This window comes from Somniosus microcephalus, chromosome 7 (genome assembly GCF_052327205.1).
Source record: "Somniosus microcephalus isolate GS21.2 chromosome 7, FLI_Smic_1.0, whole genome shotgun sequence".
Taxonomy (NCBI): Eukaryota; Metazoa; Chordata; class Chondrichthyes; order Squaliformes; family Somniosidae; genus Somniosus; species Somniosus microcephalus.
The window spans coordinates 72,344,993-72,366,320 of NC_140993.1; the positions used below are offsets into that span (position 1 = coordinate 72,344,993).

Consider the following 21,328-nt stretch of genomic DNA (forward strand, 5'->3'; position numbering starts at 1 on the left):
TTAATTGTGAAGTTATTGGTGCTTTAGTCACAAATCTATAGACTTTTGTATCAGTAACTGGTACAAATAAAAGATGTGTGTGTATAGGTAATACATAAAATTAGCAGATTTTAAATGTAATTGTAAAGGGGTGGATTTACAATCTTACGCAAGTTCAGCAGAAGAGCTGCAGAATCCCTGACAAACAGTGTAAGTGGTGCTTACAATGTGTTTCTGGAATTTCTGCAGTTTTCTGTTGAAGTTAACAATGGACAATTGAGAGAACCTCCGCAGAAATTCACCCTAAAGTCTCAGACTGAAAAATTAAATTAGTCACATTCAGGGACTGAAAGCAAATTGAACCAGTGGAATGAGTGATGATAATGACATTGTTACGGTTGATGACTTGATTTAATGTGTAACTGGACAATCACAGTATACTGTGAGAAAAACCTGACCAGAAACAACACACACATTTATTTAAATGGTATACGTCATTTTTTATAGTGCAGACCAATTCACTGTTGAGTTGGAAGGCAACAACTGAGAATGGCCAGTGAAAAATTAACATTTACCAGTAGCTTTTCAAGTAGAACAGAATCTCCATCAATCTGTTAGCTGATGTAATCAACATGGTTTTTCTTTTGGTTTGTTTTCCATGCCGTCATCTAATCAGCTGGAGCAATGGCCACGGAACTCCTGCCTCAGGTTGGCAAACGTGGTTCCCGAGCTGCGTGAATCCCGTGGCCATGCAGGGAAATTTAAGAAGTAGGGGGAGAAAGGCTCTTAAGTGCCTGTAAATTACCTCATAATGATATCAATTGGGTCCCCCGCCGCTCCACGATGACAGACGCGCCTGTGGGAAAGGCGCGTGGGAGCGAGTTGACAGCGGGTTCCCAACCCACTGTTTAAAAAAAAAAAACTTTCCCACCCGACCCGCCACCGATCACGCCCGCTACCACCATGGAAAATTCTGCCCACAGAGTCTAAACCAGGAAGTCTGAATTAGAATATTTAATTCAATGTAAAATCATGTACAGAAAGTGAAATAAAGAAAAGGGAAGAAAGATGGGATTAAGAGAGAGAGAGATAAGAGACAAAAATAAAAAGTAAAAAAAACATTTTTTATTTTATTTTATTTAAATCGCCAACAATAATTAAAATCTGAAGGAATGGGACTCCACACTTGTAAAATTAAATTTTCAGTGCCAGAGAGGTTGTTTGGCAGTAGTTGAGACTTATCACGCTGTTAAAAATTAATTTACACTTGAATGCACAAGTCCTAACTTTTTCTGCCATGTTTAGTGGGTGTCACGCCATTGTTCCCCCAATTTTCATTGGATGTGCGGCCCATTCACATTATTCAGAATGCAAAATCAGGACCATTGTTTCTGTTTGCACATTCATTGCATTTATTTTGCAGAGCCCAGGTTTAAAGCAATGGCATTATTTTGCAAGACAGCATTTTTTAAATATTCATTCTCAGAATGTGCGTGTCGCTGGCAAGGCTGACATTTATTGACCATCAGAAGTTGTCCTGAGAACGTGGTGGTGAGCCTTCTTGAATTGATGCAGTCCGTGTGGTGAAGGACTCCCACAGTGCTGTTAGGTAGCGAGTTCCAGGATTTTGACCCAAAGATGATGAAGGAACGGCAATATATGTTCAAGTCAGAATGGTGTGTGAGTTGGAGATGATGATATTAAGAACATAAGAACATTTGAGAATTAGGAGCAGGAGTAGGCCATATGGCCCTTTCAGCCTGCTCCATTCAGTAAGATCATTCATGATCTTTGACCTCAACTCGACTTTCCTACCCAATCCCCATATCCCTTGATTCCAAAAATCTATCGCTCTCAGCCTTGAACATGCTCAACTATGCACCTACTGCCCTTGTCTTTCTAGGTGGTGGAGGTCATGGGTTTGGGAGGTGGTCTGTACGGTTTTATTCTTAGAGCAGTTAAGAGTCAACCACGTCGGTGTGGCACTGGAGTGACATATAGGCCTGCAGGTTTCTTTCCCAAAATGACATTAGTGAACCAATTAGGTTTTTACAACAATCCAAGAATTTCATGGTCACTTTTACTGATACCAGATTTTTATTTTCAGACTGAACTCAAATTCTCAAACTGCCATGGTGGAATTTGAACTCGCGTTCTACCTAAATATTGGGCCAGGCCATTGTATTACTAGTCTAGTAATATAACCACAACACTACCATATCCCGATTTCAAGAGAGTATGTCTTGTTTCTGAGTAAGACATATGTTATGACACTATTATAGAATGATTGCACGTGCTGACAAATGTTCTATTAAAAATGATTCCAGATTAAACATTTTTTAGTAAACCACTGTGTATAGCTTCCCCAAATGGTTTAGTGAGTGAAGGCACAACTCTGTGTACTACTGAGCCACACAGGCTGGGAAGGTCTCGAGTCTGGTCTCCGCTGTGTGCTGAGTTAGGTGATCTCAATTGGGCCAACAATTTGAGAGCTACAGCTGGCCTTAATGAGCTGGAGTTAGGAAGCGGGAAAAAATATCAGCCACGGTTCCCATTCCTGATCGCTATCCAATGAGAGTTGCTGCTTGTGTGTGGAAATTGGTTGAAAACAGGATCCGGCTTGACTGTGATGCCCTCCTTAGTTAAATTGCATGGCATCACTCACTGCCAAGGTTCATACATGACAAACGACTACTTGTTGAGGTATTGGGGGGCTTCCAGCATTTTGTGAAATTATATCCCAACAAGAGTCACGTGCCTTCAGGAAAGGGAGAAAATTGGAAAAATGTTTTTTTTTTAAAAATAGCACTGAAGCCAATCAAACTACATTGAGCAGAGCTTCGGATGTGTCTCTCGGAGAGAATGATGGCAGTTCTGTTCCAGCAAATTACAAAATTTTCCAAACAAAATAAACAAGTTCATTTAAAATATGGAATCCACATGTATATCCATATAAAAATGTAATAAATAAAATGTAAAAAACACACTTGTCTATGTGCTGTATACATTTATTTTTAAATATACGTCCATTGCCTAGACGCTCTTGTTAGGGATATAATTACAATACTGTAACTAGTGTGCTATGTCATACAGCAGTACCATAATATTTACAGTAAACTACTTCTGTTACCTTGGATAAAGTAGTCCATTGTAGTCATGTAGTAAGGAAACAAGACTCAGGCTACTTGACTTGGTGGTGTGTGTCTAGGACCAGATGTAGCTGGTACTTGTTGCTATAAGCAGCGTGTCTGTAAGGGACCTATTGGTATTTCCAGGGCTTTTTAACAAAGGAATAAGTATTCTTCCAAAGCACATAATACTTAGTAACACACTACTGTACATCGAGATTGTCTATATTCGGGATTTAGTGCTTCAGAGAAACCGTATTAAATGTAAACTACAGGTGTCATAAGCAGCTGATTTTGTCCTATTAAAGCAACATTAACGCCCAGTCGAAGAAATATGTGCTGTATTGAAATGCACTATTATGGTTTGGGAATTGTATATTTTTTCCAAAAAGAACGATTGTCTGCTCTAAATGCATCTGTTGTAAGTGGAGCCCATTATAATGTGAATTGAAGTTGCTCAGTTGTCAGAACCAGCTGGCTGTAGATGCCAGAAGACCTCTCGCATCAAGCTTTACCCTCTGCCAGCTCCCTCAGCTGTCTGCTGCTTGTCCATTTAGATTATCCCATACGCAATCCCAGTCTCTCAGTCCTGGCCTCATACACGGTCTTTCCTCAGCTGGACCAACTCCTTCTGAGGGCACCAATCTTCAGTCATGTGCAAACTATTGAAATCTTGCAGTAAGATGCACTGCTACTGCATGCACTGCTACTGCATGCCGGTCATTCCTTATTACAGCAAAGTCAGGGCTGTAGGCCATGTTGAGAGGTTTGCAGTCATTTTGTGGGGCTTAGAGGTGCACTCCTGCTCCTCCTGACCCCGCAAAAATAAACACAGACTTACTTGTGGCATTCTCTTCGACTGGACCGCCAGCTGATACTGGATAGAGCATGCGCGGCCCCTGCTCCTCCCAGTACTGTCCTAAAACCGGGGTCCTATGCAAGTCACAGGACCCTGATTTGCATTCTTAAGTGGGTCTGACTCAGGGGGCACTTCAGCCACCCAGGGGAAAGATTGCAGCAACGGTGGCAACAGGCCGGCTAGTCTTTCCCTGCAATCTTCGTGGGGCCTCACAATTCAGGCCAGGGTCTTTTATTTGGTTTGACATGAGTTGTGTTTTATGATCAGTCAGTATCTCAGAGATTTCATCCCTGTGTTTGATAACTCAGCATTCCAAATGCTAAAATGTTTAAACTCGCTTGCAGAAATGGGCTCAGACATGTGACAGGATATCGGCCAATTATCTTCTTTATTTTGCCAAGGGAGGCTTCTCCATTACTGTCTGAACTTGACTTTTCAAAGTTGCAAAACATTTATATTTTCTTCTACTTTAACTGGGAAAGTAGGTGTGAATATAAAGCGGTGTTCCCCACAATGCATTCATGTCTACTTTTCTGTTAAAACTAGAGAACGGGAAAATCTATCCCATAGTGATTCAAACAACAGCAAAAACTGTAGGTAAACTATGAGAATGGACTTTGCCTGTATTATATCAAGGAATTAAAGATAGCAGGCGTACTAAAGGATTGACCTGTGCTCTGATCCTTCGATTCAACCTGTCTCCTGGGTACAGTACAGGTGGACATCCAGGATTACTTAGCCGTGATGGATTGCAGTGTGAATAGTGTTTTTTTCCACTCTGCTGATGCTGTTCTCTAGCTGAGGCAGCTTATTAAGTTAGATGTACAAAGAATTGTGCAGATCTCATGATAGTGATTGACATAACTATACCTCCAAAAATGTTTGTTATGGGGAAACTTGTGCTTATTTACTCCTAAATAAATCACTCTATAGACCCGATTAAAAGCAGGCACTGAGAAAGTAGCTGCTGATATTTTTTACAAGTTGATTTATGAGCAAAAGTTTCCAAGCTCAGCTGGAAAGCACAAATTGGGAGCAATGGCGTCACCCTTCCCATGATGCACTGGTTGAAGGAGAGGAGCTGCTCTTCAGTGGAGAAAGCATGCATTGCAATAAATGTAACAGAGGGGGCTTCAGCACATGGCTAAGAATACTTCCCAGCAGGAATTTGTTTTGAAGAAAAGTTGAAATTCTTAATTAAAAAAAATAGACTGTATCACACCTACAGCCTATTGGTCCACCGTGCCAAGATATCATATTCCAAGTGCCCACAGGAGCGTCTTCCATCGCCTCACAATTGCTTCAAGCCAATCAAAGAAATGGGAAGATAACACACAATGCTGGTACTTCATCAAATATTCTCTTGCACACTATATTTCATGTTAGGTGCAGGTACTGGCAGTAATTCTTCAGAGACTACATACCATTGGACGACAAGAAAATTAAAGTTTGCTCACAAGCTTCTCTGCATACAACGTACAGTAAATATTGAAGGAAAAAAGAACATGCGTTTATTTTGCACCTTTCACATCCTCAGGACATCTGAAAGCCCTTCACAACAAAGTACTCAAAACTCGGAGGGAGAACGATTGGTTGCCGGGGATGGGGTGGCACGTCTGCCTGCAGCAGCCCATGGGATTAGGGCCTGGGTTGGGGATCTCTGGGCTGGGAGATCGGGGGTTGGGGCCGGGGAACCTGGATCTCAGGGCGGGGCTGTTGGGAGCGTCGGCCTATCGGGAGGGTGGTTTAATGTGGGGACGGGAGGAGCACTTCTGCTCCACATTCAGAGGTAGGTAATTTACCGTTGTTGTTGCAGGCGTTCTGCAGGGTTGGTTTCATCTGAGCGCAGCTCTCTGGGCAAACCAGTCTTGCAGCAGGGACTTCAAGAAGGCCTAATGCCAGCTTAGGGTATGGATAAAGGACACCTCATGTTTGTCTTCATGCAATATGGCGGACAGTGCGCTTCCTGCCTGCAATTTTGGGGACTTAGAAGGCCGTGTAATGCCTGAAAATGAGACGCTACGTGGCCGTATTCCAGGGCAATCTTTTTAGTGATGTTGGTTGAAGGATAAATGTTGGTCAGGACTCCAGGAGAAGACCCCTACTCTTTGAATAGTGCCATGGGATTTTTACATCCACCTCAAATTAATGTCTTATCCGAAAGATAGTGTCAGTCCAGATTACGTGTTCTAGTCTCGGGAGTGGAGTTTGAGCCCATGACCTTCTGACTCGGAGGCAAAAGTGCTACCGCTGAATTGGGGAGGAGCCAGAAATGTAGTCAGGAGCAAAGCTCACACTGCTGATGTGGTGCCTGGACTCTCTTAGGGACTTTTTTTCAGTGCAATGTTAAGCAGTTATAGAGTACTGGGCTTGAGCTTATAAGGGACGTTGCTGAATGCAATGCTACTGTGCAGAGTGTCCCTTGCCTCCCTCCACAGTGGAACACACCCATACAGTGGAACCCATGAGAGTGATCATTCATGGAGTGTGCTGACTTTGATTGTGACTACCATTGAGGTTTGAAACCGCAAACCAACAGCCATGCCAAGCAAGCATTGTAATTATAGTTCCACCCTTGATAAATACATGACTAATTTGTTTGAACATTTTTATGCTTGCTGAGTATTTCTGTAGTGAGAGGGATAAGGAAAGGCTCTTTGTAATTTTATGCTTGTATCAGGTATATGTGTATCCAGAAGGCATTACAATCAGTGTCAGGTATATGTGTTAGCTACACTACACTAAACACTGGGTATGTGTCTCTAAACTACCTGAAATGGCAGGTATAATATATTTAGAATACACTAAACCAAATGTCAGGTATGTGTATATCCAGAATGCACTACAACTGGGGGTGATTTTCAATTACCAACCCCTATTTCTCACCTGAAAAACAGGCGATTGGCCGAAGAAAATCTTCTGGGAACCTTGGACACCCATTTGCCTGCCTGATCCAATTTTCAGGGAGATCTTTAAATGGGCATTTAGCACTCCCACCCAAAATAGGCAGGAGGCTGCTTAAATATGATTGCAATTTTCATGGAGAAATGGGTGAAGCGTGCAAAGTTAACGCTGGTCCCAATTTTTCCTGCTGTTGAGCGGCCTAAGCAGCGGTTCTCAAAGGACATAAATTTACACGCCTGGCCCCACAAATATCTTACGGCTCACTGCTGGCCCATTCTCGCGCCCCCTTCTGCCAGATCCATTCACCCCCCCCCCCCGCATCCCGTCCTCCCCGCAACAGGGAGTACCTGGCAGCCAGTTCCGTGTAGAAGCCGAACGATTTTCCACCACATCAAACCGGCCAGCTGCAGCGGAGTGCCCGTCTGGTGCCCGCAGCTCGCCAGTGAAATTGAAATGAGGCCGGAAGCTGTGGCTACGTGAGCTAACTGTTACACCAGGCTGGATTTTATGAATGGAGACGTGTTGGAGGCAGGACTGCTGCTTGCTGGGTTTTAGTCCCGCCTCCAGCGACGTCTGGCCAACACGTTATTTTCCATTGATTGACATTGTTAAGCCTGCCCAGGCAGTTAATTGGCACTAATCCCCTTCCCGTCTTGAAGAGACGGATCCCTGCGCAAGATGGCACGGGAGCGGGATGGGTACCCGCTCCCAGATTCTTCCATTTTCCCGGCAGTCCCGCCTCCCCAGGACTGGGAAAATTTCCCCCTATGTTACTAACCAAAGAAGAGGAGTAGGCCTTTTGGCCCATTTTTGATGGCCGTAGCAGTTTTAATCTCAATCCCCTGCCTTCTTTCCATATTCCTTAATACTTTTACTTCCCTGGTAAATGTTAGATCCGTGTGTTAATGGAGACACGGAATGCAGGAGTTGATTTAACAAGTGTTTACTGAACAAAGTCTGGAGGTGAACTAACAACACAAGACGCTACACAGGCTTATATACCCGAGTGGTCACTACTGGTACTACAGTATACAGGGGCTTCAAAAACATAGTTCCTCTTAAAGTTCCACTGCAATTCCTCCCCTTTTAGATAAATAGTACATAACATTTTTACAAGAACAATAATATACACATTTGCTGAAGTTAATCAATTACAAATTCAGCCTCTCTGAAGGCTTCCTGACTCGGTCCGGATAACGCCTCGGTGGTGTAGTAGGTTCTTTTGGCAAGGTCGATTCAGCTTCAATGCCAGTGTCGGGTTCATCTGGTTCCAGTATCACCGGATCGGAGGTAGATACTATGGGCATTTCTGCTTCATCACTAGGCGTATAGAGTTGTGGTGTAGGTTGTCCTTTTTCGGATGACTATGATCTGGTCAGCATGGCGCCTTATTATGCTTTCTCCAATGTCCACGGTATACATCAGCGGTCCTAGTCGTGTGCAAATAGTTCCGGGCTGCCATTTCTCGGTACGGTAGTCCCGGGCCAAAACTGGTTGACCTATCTGGAAGGTTCTAGTTGGCCTTTCATTCATGCTTTGAAATTGCTGGTTCTCTACGTCCCTTCTGACGTTTGGCTTGACCAAATCCAGCCGGCATCTTAGGCTTCTATTGAAAAACATCATGGCAGGGGTTTGGTTTGTAACCACATGTGTTGCATTCCTGTACGCAAACAAGAAGTTATCTAACTTATGTTGTAGATTTATGTCTTCATTACCCATGGCCTTTATGGCCTTCTTGAAGGTCTGGACAAACCTTTCAGCTAATCCATTGGTGGCGGGATGGTATGGGGCGGACGTGTAGTGCTTAACCCCATTGTTTTTAAGAACTTCCTGAATTCTTCGGATACCAATTGCGGTCCATTATCAGAACAGATCTGGTCAGGCAGCCCATTCCTGGCGAATATGGTCCTTAATACTGTGATGGTTTTTTCCGTGGTGGTGGAGGACATCTTTATTACCTCCGGCCACTTGGAGTGTGCATCAACCGCGATTAAGAACATTGAGTCCATAAATGGACCAGCAAAGTCGATGTGTACCCTTTGCCAGGGAGATGAGGGCCACTCCCGTGGATGTAGAGGGGCTTGTGGTGGAGCGTTTTGGACCTTCTGGCATCCTAGGCAGCTCTTGGTCATTTCTTCGATGTCTCCATCGATACCTGGCCACCACACAAACGCTCTGGCTAAGTTCTTCATTTTCACTCCACCCAGATGCCCCTCGTGAAGCTCCTTTAGCACTCTATCCTTGAGTTTGGGTGGAACCACCACTCTGGATCCACACATCAAGGTTCCTCGGCACACTGACAGCTGTTCTCTTCTTTGCGAGAATGCTGGCAACAGTGGTTCGCCATGTGCTGGCCATCCCTTCACCGTTAAATCGTAGACTCGTGAGAGAGTCGGGTCATTTCTCGTTTCCTTTTCAATGGTAGAATTTGCCACCGGTAGACATTCCACTATGGTCGAGTGGAACATCTCCACTGGGTCCACCGTAGGCGCCTCTTCCACCGTTGGCAACGGTAGGCGCGATAACCCGTCAGCATTCCCATGCTGTTTTGTTCCTTTGTATTCTGTCATATTGGTGTGCCCCTAGGAAAAGGGACCACCTCTGTAGCCTTTGCGCTGTCATAATGGGAACGCCCTTTTTAGGGTTGAATATGGAGACGAGGGGTTGATGGTCAGTCAACAGGGTAAATTTTTGTCCGTGTAGGTAATGGTTGAATTTCTTCACCCCCCACACCAGGCTGAGTGCCTCCCTGTCGATCTGGGCATAGTTACGCTCAGCTGAGTTCAATGAGCGTGACGCAAAAGCTATCGGCCGCTCCGTGCCATCAGGGAATCTATGCGATAATACCGCTCCCACGCCATAAGGGGATGCATCGCACGCCAGTCTGATTGGCAGTGATGGGTTGTAATGAGCCAACACTTCCCTGGACGTGATCAAGCCTTTGCATTTATGGAAGGCACATTTACAGTCTTCGCTCCATTTCCAAACTACTCCCGTTTGTAGCAGGAATTCCTTGCAGGACTTGCTCCATAGCTCTTTGCCAGATAGCCGGAGCTGATGCCACTCCGAAAACTAGTCGATTGTACTGGTGCAGGCCTTTGTGTGTGTTTATCGTGAGATACTTTTTAGAGGCCTCCTCAACCTCCATCTGTAGATATGCCTGTGCTAAGTCAATTTTGGTGAAACGTTTCCCTCCGGATGGTGAGGCGAAAATATCTTCTATCCTCGGAAGAGGATACTGTACCGTGTGAAGAACCGGGTTTACAGTCACCTTGAAGTCCCCACAGATGCGAACTTTTCTCTGTTCTTCAGATTTATCATTTGATACGCTTATCAATTACTCCATAAAAGACGATGAATCAGGAAGGTGATGAAAAGGCTTTTATTAACTAGAGAACAGAGCATGCCTCTCGTGGGTGGCTGGTTCCAAGAAGGAAGTGAGCCGGCGAAACCCCCACCTTTATACCTGGTCATGTGGGCGGAGTCAGCTGAGGCATGCCTTGGTACACAGCGCCACCCAGAGGTAACAATATACAATAACAGTGGTTTACCACATTCACCCCTTGTTTAAAATTAAGTCCGGCGGGGTGAAGGGTACTACAAGTTCGTGTAGTTAAGTCTATCAGGAGGCCTTGTCTGACGTCCTGATCGTCGTGGTGGCGGCGGCGGTGTTGCAGCATCCAACCTCGGATCTGGTGTCTGGGTGGTCAACGAAGGGTCCTGGGGCTCCGGCATGTCGTCTACAGGGGTTGGATTGGGAGGGGTGGTGGGGGATAACGGTGGTAGTTCAGGGGTACCCGAGGGTGCGAGATCTCGTATGGAGACCGTGTCCTCCCGCCCGTCTGGGTATGTCACCCAGGCATACTGGGGGTTGGCGTGTAGGAGGTGCACCCTCTCGACCAGGGGGTCCGTTTTATGGGTCCTTACGTGCCTCCGCAGTAGGACGGGCCCAGGAGAAGTCAGCCATGCCGGTAGCGAGGTTCCCGATGTGGACTTCCTGGGGAAAACAAACATTTGCTCATGAGGGGTGGCAGTACAAAGCAGTGACCGGATGGAGTGGAGCGCCGCAGGGAGGACCTCCTGCCAGCGAGAGGTCGGAAGGCCCTTAGATTTTAAGGCTAAGAGGACGGCCTTCCAAACCGTCGCGTTCTCTCTTTCCACCTGGCCGTTCCCCCGGGGGTTGTAGCTGGTGGTTCTGCTCGTAGCAATACCTCTCGCTAGCAGGTACTGCCGAAGTTCGTCGCTCATGAAAGATGAGCCCCTGTCGCTATGTATATAGCTAGGGAACCCGAACAAGGCGAAGAGGTCATTCAGACATTTGATGACCGTGGTACTGGTCATGTCTGGGCAAGGGATGGCAAACGGGAAACGGGAGTACTCATCAATTATGTTGAGGAAGTACACATTGCGGTCAGAGGAGGGGAGGGGCCCTTTAAAATCGACGCTCAGGCGCTCGAAGGGGCGAGTGGCCTTGATCAGGCTTGCTCTGTCCGGCCTATAAAAGTGCGGTTTGCACTCGGCACAGATTTGGCAGTTCCTGGTCATGGTCCTGACCTCCTCGATGGAGTAGGGCAGGTTACGGGATTTGATGAAATGGAAGAACCTGGTGACCCCCGGGTGGCAGAGGTCATTGTGGAGGGTCTGCAGTCTATCAACCTGCGCGTTGGCGCATGTACCACGTGATAGGGCGTCTGGGGGCTCATTTAGTTTCCCGGGCCGGTACAAGATATCATAATTGTAGGTGGAGAGTTCGATTCTCCACCTCAAGATCTTGTCGTTCTTGATTTTGCCCCTCTGCTTATTATTAAACATAAAAGCTACTGAACGCTGGTCAGTGAGCAGGGTAAACCGTTTTCCGGCCAGGTAATGCCTCCAGTGACGCACCGCTTCCACAATAGCCTGGGCCTCCTTTTCGACAGAGGAGTGTCGGGTCTCGGGGCCCTGGAGGGTCCTTGAGAAAAAGGCCACGGGTCTGCCTGCCTGGTTAAGGGTCGCAGCTAGGGCGAAGTCGGATGCATCGCTCTCCACTTGGAAGGGGATCGACTCATCCACTGCGTGCATTGTGGCCTTCGCGATATCGCTCTTGATAAGAGTGAAGGCTGCACAGGCCTCTGGTGTCAGGGGGAAGGAGGTGGATTTGATGAGGGGTCTAGCTTTGTCTGCATAGTGGGGAACCCACTGGGCATAGTAGGAGAAAAACCCCAGGCATCTCTTCAGTGCTTTTTGGCAGTGGGGGAGGGGTAGCTCCATTAGGGGGCGCATTCTGTCGGGGTCGGGCCCGATGACTCCGTTCTCCACCACGCAGCCGAGAATGGCGAGGCGTTTGGTGCGAAACATACATTTCTCTTTATTGTACGTTAGGTTCAGCCGTTGGGCCGTACGGAGGAATTTTTCTAGATTAACGTCATGGTCCTGCTGGTCGTGGCCACAGATGGTGACGTTATCCAGATAGGGAAAGGTGGCCTGCAGCGCGTTCTCGTCAACCATCCGGTCCATCTCCCTTTGGAAGACCGAAACCCCGTTGGTGACGCCGAAGGGAACCCTAAGGAAGTGGTAGAGGCGGCCGTTCGCCTCGAAGGCAGTATACTGGCGGTCCTCATGGCGGATGGGGAGCTGGTGGTATGCTGACTTAAGGTCAATGGTGGAGAATACTTTGTATTGTGCAATCTGGTTGACCATATCAGATATGCGAGGAAGGGGGTATGCGTCCAGCTGAGTGTACCGGTTTATGGTTTGGCTGTAGTCAATGACCAGGCGGCGTTTATCAGTGGTTTTAACGACTACAACCTGGGCTCGCCAGGGGCTAGTGCTCCCTTCGATAATGCCCTCCTTCAAGAGCCGCTCCACCTCAGAGCTAATGAAAGCTCTGTCCCCGGCGCTGTACCGCCTGCTCTTGGTAGCGATGGGTTTACAGTCGTGGGTGAGGTTAGCGAACAAGGGAGGGGGGGGTACTTTTAGTGTGGAAAGGCTGCAGGTGATTTGCGGCGGGCGATTTAAAAGGTGTTGGTTGCAGACTGTGAGTGGGGGGAGGGGTCCACCGTATGCTAATGTGACACTTTTAAGGTGGCACTGAAAATCCAACCCTAGCAGCACGGCAGCGCAGAGACGGGGCAGGACTAGAAGTTTAAAATTTTTATATTCTGTGCCCCCAACCGAAAGGGTCACCACACAGTAGCCGCCGACGTCCATTGAATGGGACTTGGACGCCATAGAAATCCGATGGCGTGTCGGCAGGACCGTGAGGGAGTGGCTACGTACCGTGTCTGGGTGAATAAAACTCTCTGTGCTCCCGCTGTCGATTAGGCAAGTGGTGGCGCGGCCGTTTACCGTGATATCCATCATGGAGCTGGATAGGTGATGAGGGAGGGCTTGATCCAGCGTAACGGAGGCCAGTGTATGGCTTAGTGAGTCGGTATGGTCGTCCGACGAGACGGTGGTCGAGTCCGGAGACGAAGTGGCGGTTGAGTGCGGCGAATAAAATGGCGGCGGCCATGCGGCCGGAGGTGCACAAAATGGCGGATAAGATGGCTGCCCCCATGGTTCGCACGCGGCGCTGCTGGCGTTCGCTGGTTTCCCCCTGCAGGCATTGGCGTAATGGCCTTTCTTCCCGCAGCCCGAGCAGGTAGCGGTCTTAGCCAGGCAGTGCGCTCTAGGGTGTTTTAACTGGCCACAGAAATAGCATTTTTGGGCCTGGTTACGGGGCATCGCTGCGGTTCTTACCGGGGGCGGCTGTCCCAGTTGATTTCGGGACATCGCTGCAGCAGTTGGTGCCGGGGGCAGCGGTCCCATGTCCCACGGTCGCGATGGCCATGGCGCGGCGCCGTTACGTGAGTATGCTTCGAGGTTTTGGTGGGCCGCATCTAGCGAGAGCGCAAGGGCTACGGCCATCTTCAGGTCGAGCTCCTTGCTTTCGAGCAGTCTCTGCCGGGAGTAGTCGGACTGGAGGCCCCTGACGAAGGCATCACAAGTAAGTCCCTCCGCGTGCCCCGCAGCCGTTACCTCCTTGCAGTCGCAGTCTCTGCAGAGTGTCTGTAACGCCCGTAAAAATGCCTCTACCGATTCCCCCGGTTGCTGCCTGCGGGATCCCAAGAGGTGTCTGGCGTAAATCGTGTTCACTCGGCGCGTGTATTGCCCTTTTAGTAGTTCGAGGGCCGCCGTGTACGTAGTAGCGTCCCGGATGAGCGTATATACTTGAGGGCTCACCTGGGCGGTCAAAACTTTTAGTTCTCCTCCGATGTCACGGCGGAGGCTCCTAGGAAGGATTCAAAGCAGCTCAGCCAGTGTTCGAAATTGGTTGATGAACCCGCTGCTTGAGGATCGAGGTCCAGGCATGCCGGTCTGAGGGCTCGCAGCAACGCCTGCTGTTGTTGCTGTTCAGGTGTCGCCATTTTACTTCTAGTTAATAAAATTGATACGCTTATCAATTACTCCATAAAAGACGATGAATCAGGAAGGTGATGAAAAGGCTTTTATTAACTAGAGAACAGAGCATGCCTCTCGTGGGTGGCTGGTTCCAAGAAGGAAGTGAGTCGGCGAAACCCCCACCTTTATACCTGGTCATGTGGGCGGAGTCAGCTGAGGCATGCCTTGGTACACAGCGCCACCCAGAGGTAACAATATACAATAACAGTGGTTTACCACATCATTATTCAACGTTTTCTTCATGACCGGGACGATGGGTGTTGCCCACTCGCTCCAATCTACCTTGGATAACACGCCTGCTTTTTCCAAATTCTCCAGCTCTGCCTCGACGGCTGGACGAATTGCGTATGGCACCGGCCTTGCCTTAAAAAACTTTGGAATTGCCGCATCTTCCACTTTTATTGAGGCGGTGGCGCCTTTCAGGGTTCCTAGTTCCTGTTGAAACACTTCTTTGGCGTTAGCCAAGATTTCTTTTAATCGTCCAGGTATGACGTCATCATCGTTTTTTTTCTTACTGGTCAACGTCAGTGCCTGAATGGAGTGCCAGTCTAAACGTATCTTTCTGATCCATTCACGTCCCAACAACGGTGGACCACCATCTTGCAGAACGTATAAATACAACTTCTGTATTTCCTTGCCGTTGTATACAACAGGCACCCTTATTTTCCCTCTGGGGTATACTTTCTGCCCCGTACATGTCTTCAAGATAATGGATGTGTCTTTCAAAGGTATATGCGGAAATAGCCGCTCATAATCCCGTCGATTCATGACGGTCAGAGCTGATCCTGTATCTAGCTCCATTTTGACTGGGGACCCCGCTATCGTGAGGGTAACCCAAATGGTCTGGTAATCTTCTTTGGCAATTACATTATGTATTTTGAGACAGCTTAGTCTCTTGTTTCCGGAGTCGCTATCGCTCTTCTGGTCTTCGGAGCTACTGTCCGTCATCATTTGTACCTTTCTGTACTTTTCCTTATTGACCTTTTTACTGTCAGCGGATTTCTTTCCAGATCTGCATACACATGCAATGTGTCCCATCTTTCCGCATTGCCTGCATGCTTTGTCCTTGAACCAGCAGTCCTTCTGGTCATGGGTGGATCTGCCGCAGCGATAACATCTCTCGAAACCCCGTGTCATTTCATGGGTGCCAAAGTCCTGTGGCTTTTGCTGTATCTCTGCAGCTCCTCTTGCTGCTGCTTTGTATGATACAGCCACACTGAAAGCCTTGTCCAGTGTTAAATCTTTCTCAGAAAGTAGTCTTTTGTGTGTTCCTTCGCTTAGGAGACCGCAGACGAATTTGTCTCGTAGAGAATCTGCCAGTCCTGCCCCGAATTGGCAGTGCTTTGACAGCTTTTGTAATTCAGTGAGGTAATCAGCGTTACTTTCATTCTTGTGCTGATTCCTCCTGAAGAATTTGAATCGTTCCGCTATCAGCAGCAGTGTTGGGTTTAAGTGCTCCTGTAAGGTATCAACAATCTCATTAAAATTCTTGTCCATCGGTTTGGCTGGAGTGATCAAGTTTCGTAACAGCCCGTATGTCCTTGTGCCCATCAGATGTAGAAGTACCGATGCCTTTTTATCATCCGCTACTTCATTCGCCTTGCAATATACCTCCACTCTTTCCACATATGTGGTCCAATCTTCTATATCACTATCGAAAGCAGTAATATTGCCAGTCTTCAGCATCTTGAAAATCTAAAATGGCGCTTCCCATGCTTTTCCTCCGTCCCCGATGGATCAAAATGGCGCCTCCCGCGCTTTTCTTTCTTCCCCGCCGAGTTAAGATGGCGCCTCCCGCGCTTTCCCGCCACTGCCGCTGCTGCCAACGCTGTTCTCCGCGGTTCCCGTTGTGACCTGCAGCTTTTCGCGGTATTTCTATTTTTTTTTTTATATATCGCTTCAATAGTTTCTCCGTTACTTGGAGAACCGTTCCCGTCGTGGAGCGGACCCTCTGGGACTTTCCCCTCCCTCTGCTCGGTCCGAACGCCGACCTGCTTTGCAGCACCGGCCGCGCCCTGAGTGCTCCACCCTCTCTCTCTCTTTTCTTCTGCTTCCCGACTCGCTGCCCGGCCCTGTTGCAGAGCCACCCGATCAAGCTCTAGCCCGCCGCAGCCCAGGAAGGATCAGTGCACTACCTGCCACCAGCCCGTTTAGCTGGTGAAACCACAGTTTTTTTTTCTTGCTTCTGGCTTCGACCTTCGTCTGAGGAATCAATCCCCTTGAGGTGCAGCCGAATTGCAGGTAAGTTCGTTTTTAACTCGTCGCCACTGTTAGATCCGTGTGTTAATGGAGACACGGAATGCAGGAGTTGATTTAACAAGTGTTTACTGAACAAAGTCTGGAGGTGAACTAACAATACAAGACGCTACACAGGCTTATATACCCGAGTGGTCACTACTGGTACTACAGTATACAGGGGCTTCAAAAACATAGTTCCTCTTAAAGGTACATACACTACAGTAAACATCTGCCTCCCTTTTAAGCACCTGACTTAATTTTGCATTTGTGGTTTCTGGGTTAGTATTCTCACGACCCTTTACGAGAAGGTGTTTTGCTGGATTCCTTTTAACCGACTTAGTTTGAATTTTTAAATTAGGTTCCCTTATTCAAGACCAGATGTTTTCCATCCCAGGGTTTTAAAGGAAGTAGCACATTGCAGATGCCCTAACTTCTTCCAAAGTTCTCTCGATTCAAGAACCATTCCTTTAGATTGGAAAATTGTGCATGTCAGTCCGTTATTTAAGAATGGTGAGAGGGGGAAACCAGGGAATTATAGACTAGTTATTTTTATTCGTTCCTGGCTTGCAAACTTGATTGAATTTTTGAGGAGGTGACTAAAGTAGTGGACAGGGGAATGTCTATGGATGTTATTTATATGGACTTCTAGAAGGTATTTGAAAAAGTCCCTCATAAGAGACTGTTAGCTAAAGTTCAAGCTCATGGAATTGAAGGCAAATTATTGACTTGGTTAGGAAATTGGCTGAGCGGCAGGAGACAGAGAGTTGGGATAATGGGCAGGTACTCCAATTGGCAGGATGTGACTAGTGATATTTATTAGCGACTTAGATGATGGGATAGAAAGCCATATATCCAGATTTGCCAATAACAAAAAGATAGGCGGCATTGTAGATGAAAGCATAAAATTACAAAGGGATATTGATAGATTAAGTGAATGGGCAAAACTGGCAAATGGATTTTGATGTAGGCAAATGTGAGGTCATCCACTTTGGACTAAAAAGGATAGAATAGGGTACTAGGGGCTAAATGGCCTACTCCTGTTCCTGTGTTACTGACACACTGGGGTGATTTTGCCAATGGGGGCACGTTGGAGGTGGGACTGCTGCTTGTTGGGTTTCAGTCCCGCCTCCATCGACGTCTGGCCAACCCACGCTATTTTCCCTTGATTGACCTTGTTAAGCCCGCCCAGCGGGCTCAGCAGGCCAATTAAGGGAAAGCTGGTGACAGAATGTCAGCGTATGATGTTTCATCTGTCAAAAATTTTTGACAAATGAATTGTCATTGTTTGACAGCTTTGAGAAGCTGTCAAACACTGACATTCTCTGTTGTTTGGTGAGTTCTTATACTCAAGGCTCACCAGACCTATTTCCTAAGCAGGTGGCTGCTGCATCGGAGAATGCAGCAGCCATTCTGTTATCTCTGCCGTGGAGCCTCCGGATCCCCAACGATTGAAGCCTGCAGGAAGAAACAAAGGTAAGGAAACTTTTTCTAACACTTTTCACTCCCCTCACATACTTACCTCTCCACACTTGCACCCATCACTCACCTCCACAATGCACTTTTGGACCCCTCTCACCCCCGCAGACCCACTGCTCACCTCGCTGACCCTGGCGGGGTTTCCTGACGTTGGGAAGCCCGCACCTCTGTTGGAAAAATGGGGATAATCCTCTGTTAACAGCCTGTTAGCAGGCAGTTAAGTGGCTGTAATCCCCTTCCCACCTCCAGGAGATGGGACCCGGCGCAGGTCAGGCACCCGTCTCTTGGGAAGATGGCACAGAGGCGGGATGGGTACCCGCCCCCAGATGCTGCCATTTTCACGGCAGTCCCACCTCCAAACCCGCCTCCCCAGGGCTGGCAAAATCACCCCCCTTGTTTGATTTTACTCAAATCGCTACTCTGCTCTACAGCCTTGACTTTTGAGCTGGATTTCTTCAGGTCCTAGCTGAGGGTGTTGGATGAAGTACCCTTCAGCAAAATGTTCTACCTCGGGTGGGAAGGAATACAGATTATCTTGACCTACTTATGATGCATCTCCCATCAGTAGATCATGACAAAAAGGGGTTGCTAGGAGAAGCAATGCAAAATATTGTACACAGTTTAATTTTTTCAAGTGAGAGAACAACGAAGCAATAAGAATGTCTTTGACAGCACAGTTGCTTCAAGTGTTCCGTGGTGTTCTGCAGAAGACAGGTGGTCAGCTGATAGTTCTGAACATATTTGGAAGTGAACATGTTTGGAGGAGGGTAGTGAACAGGTGGAAAGGACTACCTATGGAGAGGCAGATGGTGTAAAATTTAAGGGAGAATTGGTAAGATATTTGAGGGCATGGTGATTTATGGTTCTTTGTTTTTGGGTCTGGCTAGATGGAATTCATTCTCTTTTTCAGCCCTGCATGTTCCTATGTGCTGAAAGTTTTCTTAATAAAAAACAGACAATATCTGTTTTTCTCCATAATTAATGACCCAGCAACAAAATCGCAGCAATGCATGTCTTTTGAATGTGCAGTTCCTGAGAATGTAATTTCATTAGCTTGTTGTTGACTACATAAATAAACAGACATTCTCCTGTTTTTCGTTGAGAAGAATTTCACCCTCTACCTTCCCTGATGGACTGTGATCGACAGCATATTGTGCATTAATGGCTAAACTGCAATTTTTAAACTTTTTGCAGCAGTGCAAACAGCGTATCTAACCATCCAGAAGCTGAGCAGGGGAGGAGGAGTTTTTAAAGCAGTAATATCTGTTTTCGAATGAAAACTGATCCTTGTTTCAGAGCATGCATGTTTTGATCACTGCGTGCTGTGGTCTGCTTTAGAAGTGAAACGGCCCAATTACTAAAGTTTCACCTCATCTTAAAAAGAAGAAAAACGATCCAAGATGAAAACATCAGGATAAAACTTCAAATGGGATTAATGTGCTATGATGTTTAACATCTCTGAATTAAATCAAAGTACAAAATACGATTTAAATTTTGAAACGCAACAGCAGTAAGGGTTACCGTGCACAGTGAATAGTTGTGATTCTAATCCAAACAGTTTTGATTCATCGTAGATGGCAATGATGCCAGTTAAAAGCACAGGAAGTTATCGCTAAATTTAAGCACGGAGTTTGAATGGATTGAAATCTTGCAATTGTCAAAGAATGACAATGTGGTCTGAAATGGGCCAGAATCTGGCTCCAGATCAATCCATTCAGATTTGATCTATGTCCCTCTGCAGAGACCTATTTTGTAATTATTACGTCCGTGAATGATTGAGACACGGACAGCAGGAGTTAAACAAAAACACGTCTTTACTGGTGGAAGTCAATAGTGAAACTAAAACAACAGAGGCTCACTAGCGCCTTTTATACAGGGGTGGTGACTGCCGGTACTGCAGTCTGAGACCAGTTATTCTCTTAAAGGTACATACGCAACAGTAATTGGCGCATTTCTGTTTACCAACAGCGGCAGGTATTGCCTGCTGAAGGGGAGAATGTATGTCTTTTAGCTGATCTTCTGCCATGTTGCTCACGGGCAGTCTGGGATCTGGAGCACGGTTCTGACATTTAGCTGCCACCTGGTCTGTCCCTTCAAGTATCCCTGTAGGAACGCGGTATAAATTGGAAAAGCACAGGTAATTGTAGCTGCTTGTAAACCTCTTCCGTCAATCAGAGGGGAGTTATAATGCTTGGAAATGTATTGGCTTGTCGGGCAGATGAAACCATTCTGACTGACTTTCCTTTTTAGTTTAGATTCTTTTACATTCATAGCAAAGTGTGGCACCTGGAAGTGTAATGCCTGGAGTATCCATACTGTGCATTTCCCTTAGTGATCTTGACTGTGCATACAGCCTACCAGCAGTATATGTAGTACAGGTATATATCGCTACTGGTTTATTGAAGCTCTTCCCCTCTCAATCATGATCCTCATAATTTTGAACTTTGAACCTTGATCTGTGCTGAATTAGCTGATCTCATCTGGATGATAACTAGTGTTCTCCAATTGACCTCCGTGCCCCTGGGCTAATGAGGGGAAAATAAGCTCGGATTCGTGCCCCTAATCTTGTGTGTGGATATCAGTTGAGGACAGGTTTGGGATCGGCTGTGATGGCCCTGTGGTTGAATAGCTTGTTGACACTCCCTGTCAATGCTAACATATGAATAATGGATGGTTGGACAAGGTATCGGGAGGATGACCAAAGCCCCTGGAACCATATCTCAGCAATGCCTTCAAGGGAGGAGAGAAGAGAACTGACAGAAAAATTGGTTAGAAAAAAAACAGAGCGATGAAAAAGGAATTGTCACAATGAGGTCTTTCAAACTTCATGAAACACTAATTTACAAGTTTACTTCAAACCTAGTGGCACTTGTATTTCATAATCCATTTGAAAGCATCTTTTCTGTAGCTTTTGAGTAGTAGTTCTGGAACAAACTGAGAAAGTAACTTTCTGTTCTATCAGTGCATTTCAGCTGCTTGCAGCTAATGTACTGAATACAGAGCCTGCACTTAATCAGGAATTACCTTTGTACTTCTGTGTTAAATATACCACCCTGGGACTCATACAAGTTGATTCTCTACATCCTCTGATTTTTCTTTCCTATAAAATAAAAATTATGTACAGCACTTGTGCTGGAAGAATCCTTTGGCTGGAATTAATACCTGGGGATTTCAAAATGGTAGGCAAAACATGGGATGCTGGTCACTGGAGACTGTCTGCAACAGTTGAGAAAACTTTTGACATTTCTCAGCCAACTCCAAGTGTGAGCGAGCAAGATAGAAAAGGCAGAAAGGGACGCTCCCCTCCCCCACAAGCAGGCCT

At 46.7% G+C, this 21,328-nt stretch overlaps 1 protein-coding gene across 4 annotated transcripts in view; it reads left to right on the forward strand.

Annotated features, from left to right (window-relative positions):
* cables1 (Cdk5 and Abl enzyme substrate 1) overlaps window positions 1-21,328 on the forward strand; it is a 205,166-nt gene that overhangs the window by 18,191 nt on the left and 165,647 nt on the right. The window lies entirely within an intron of this gene.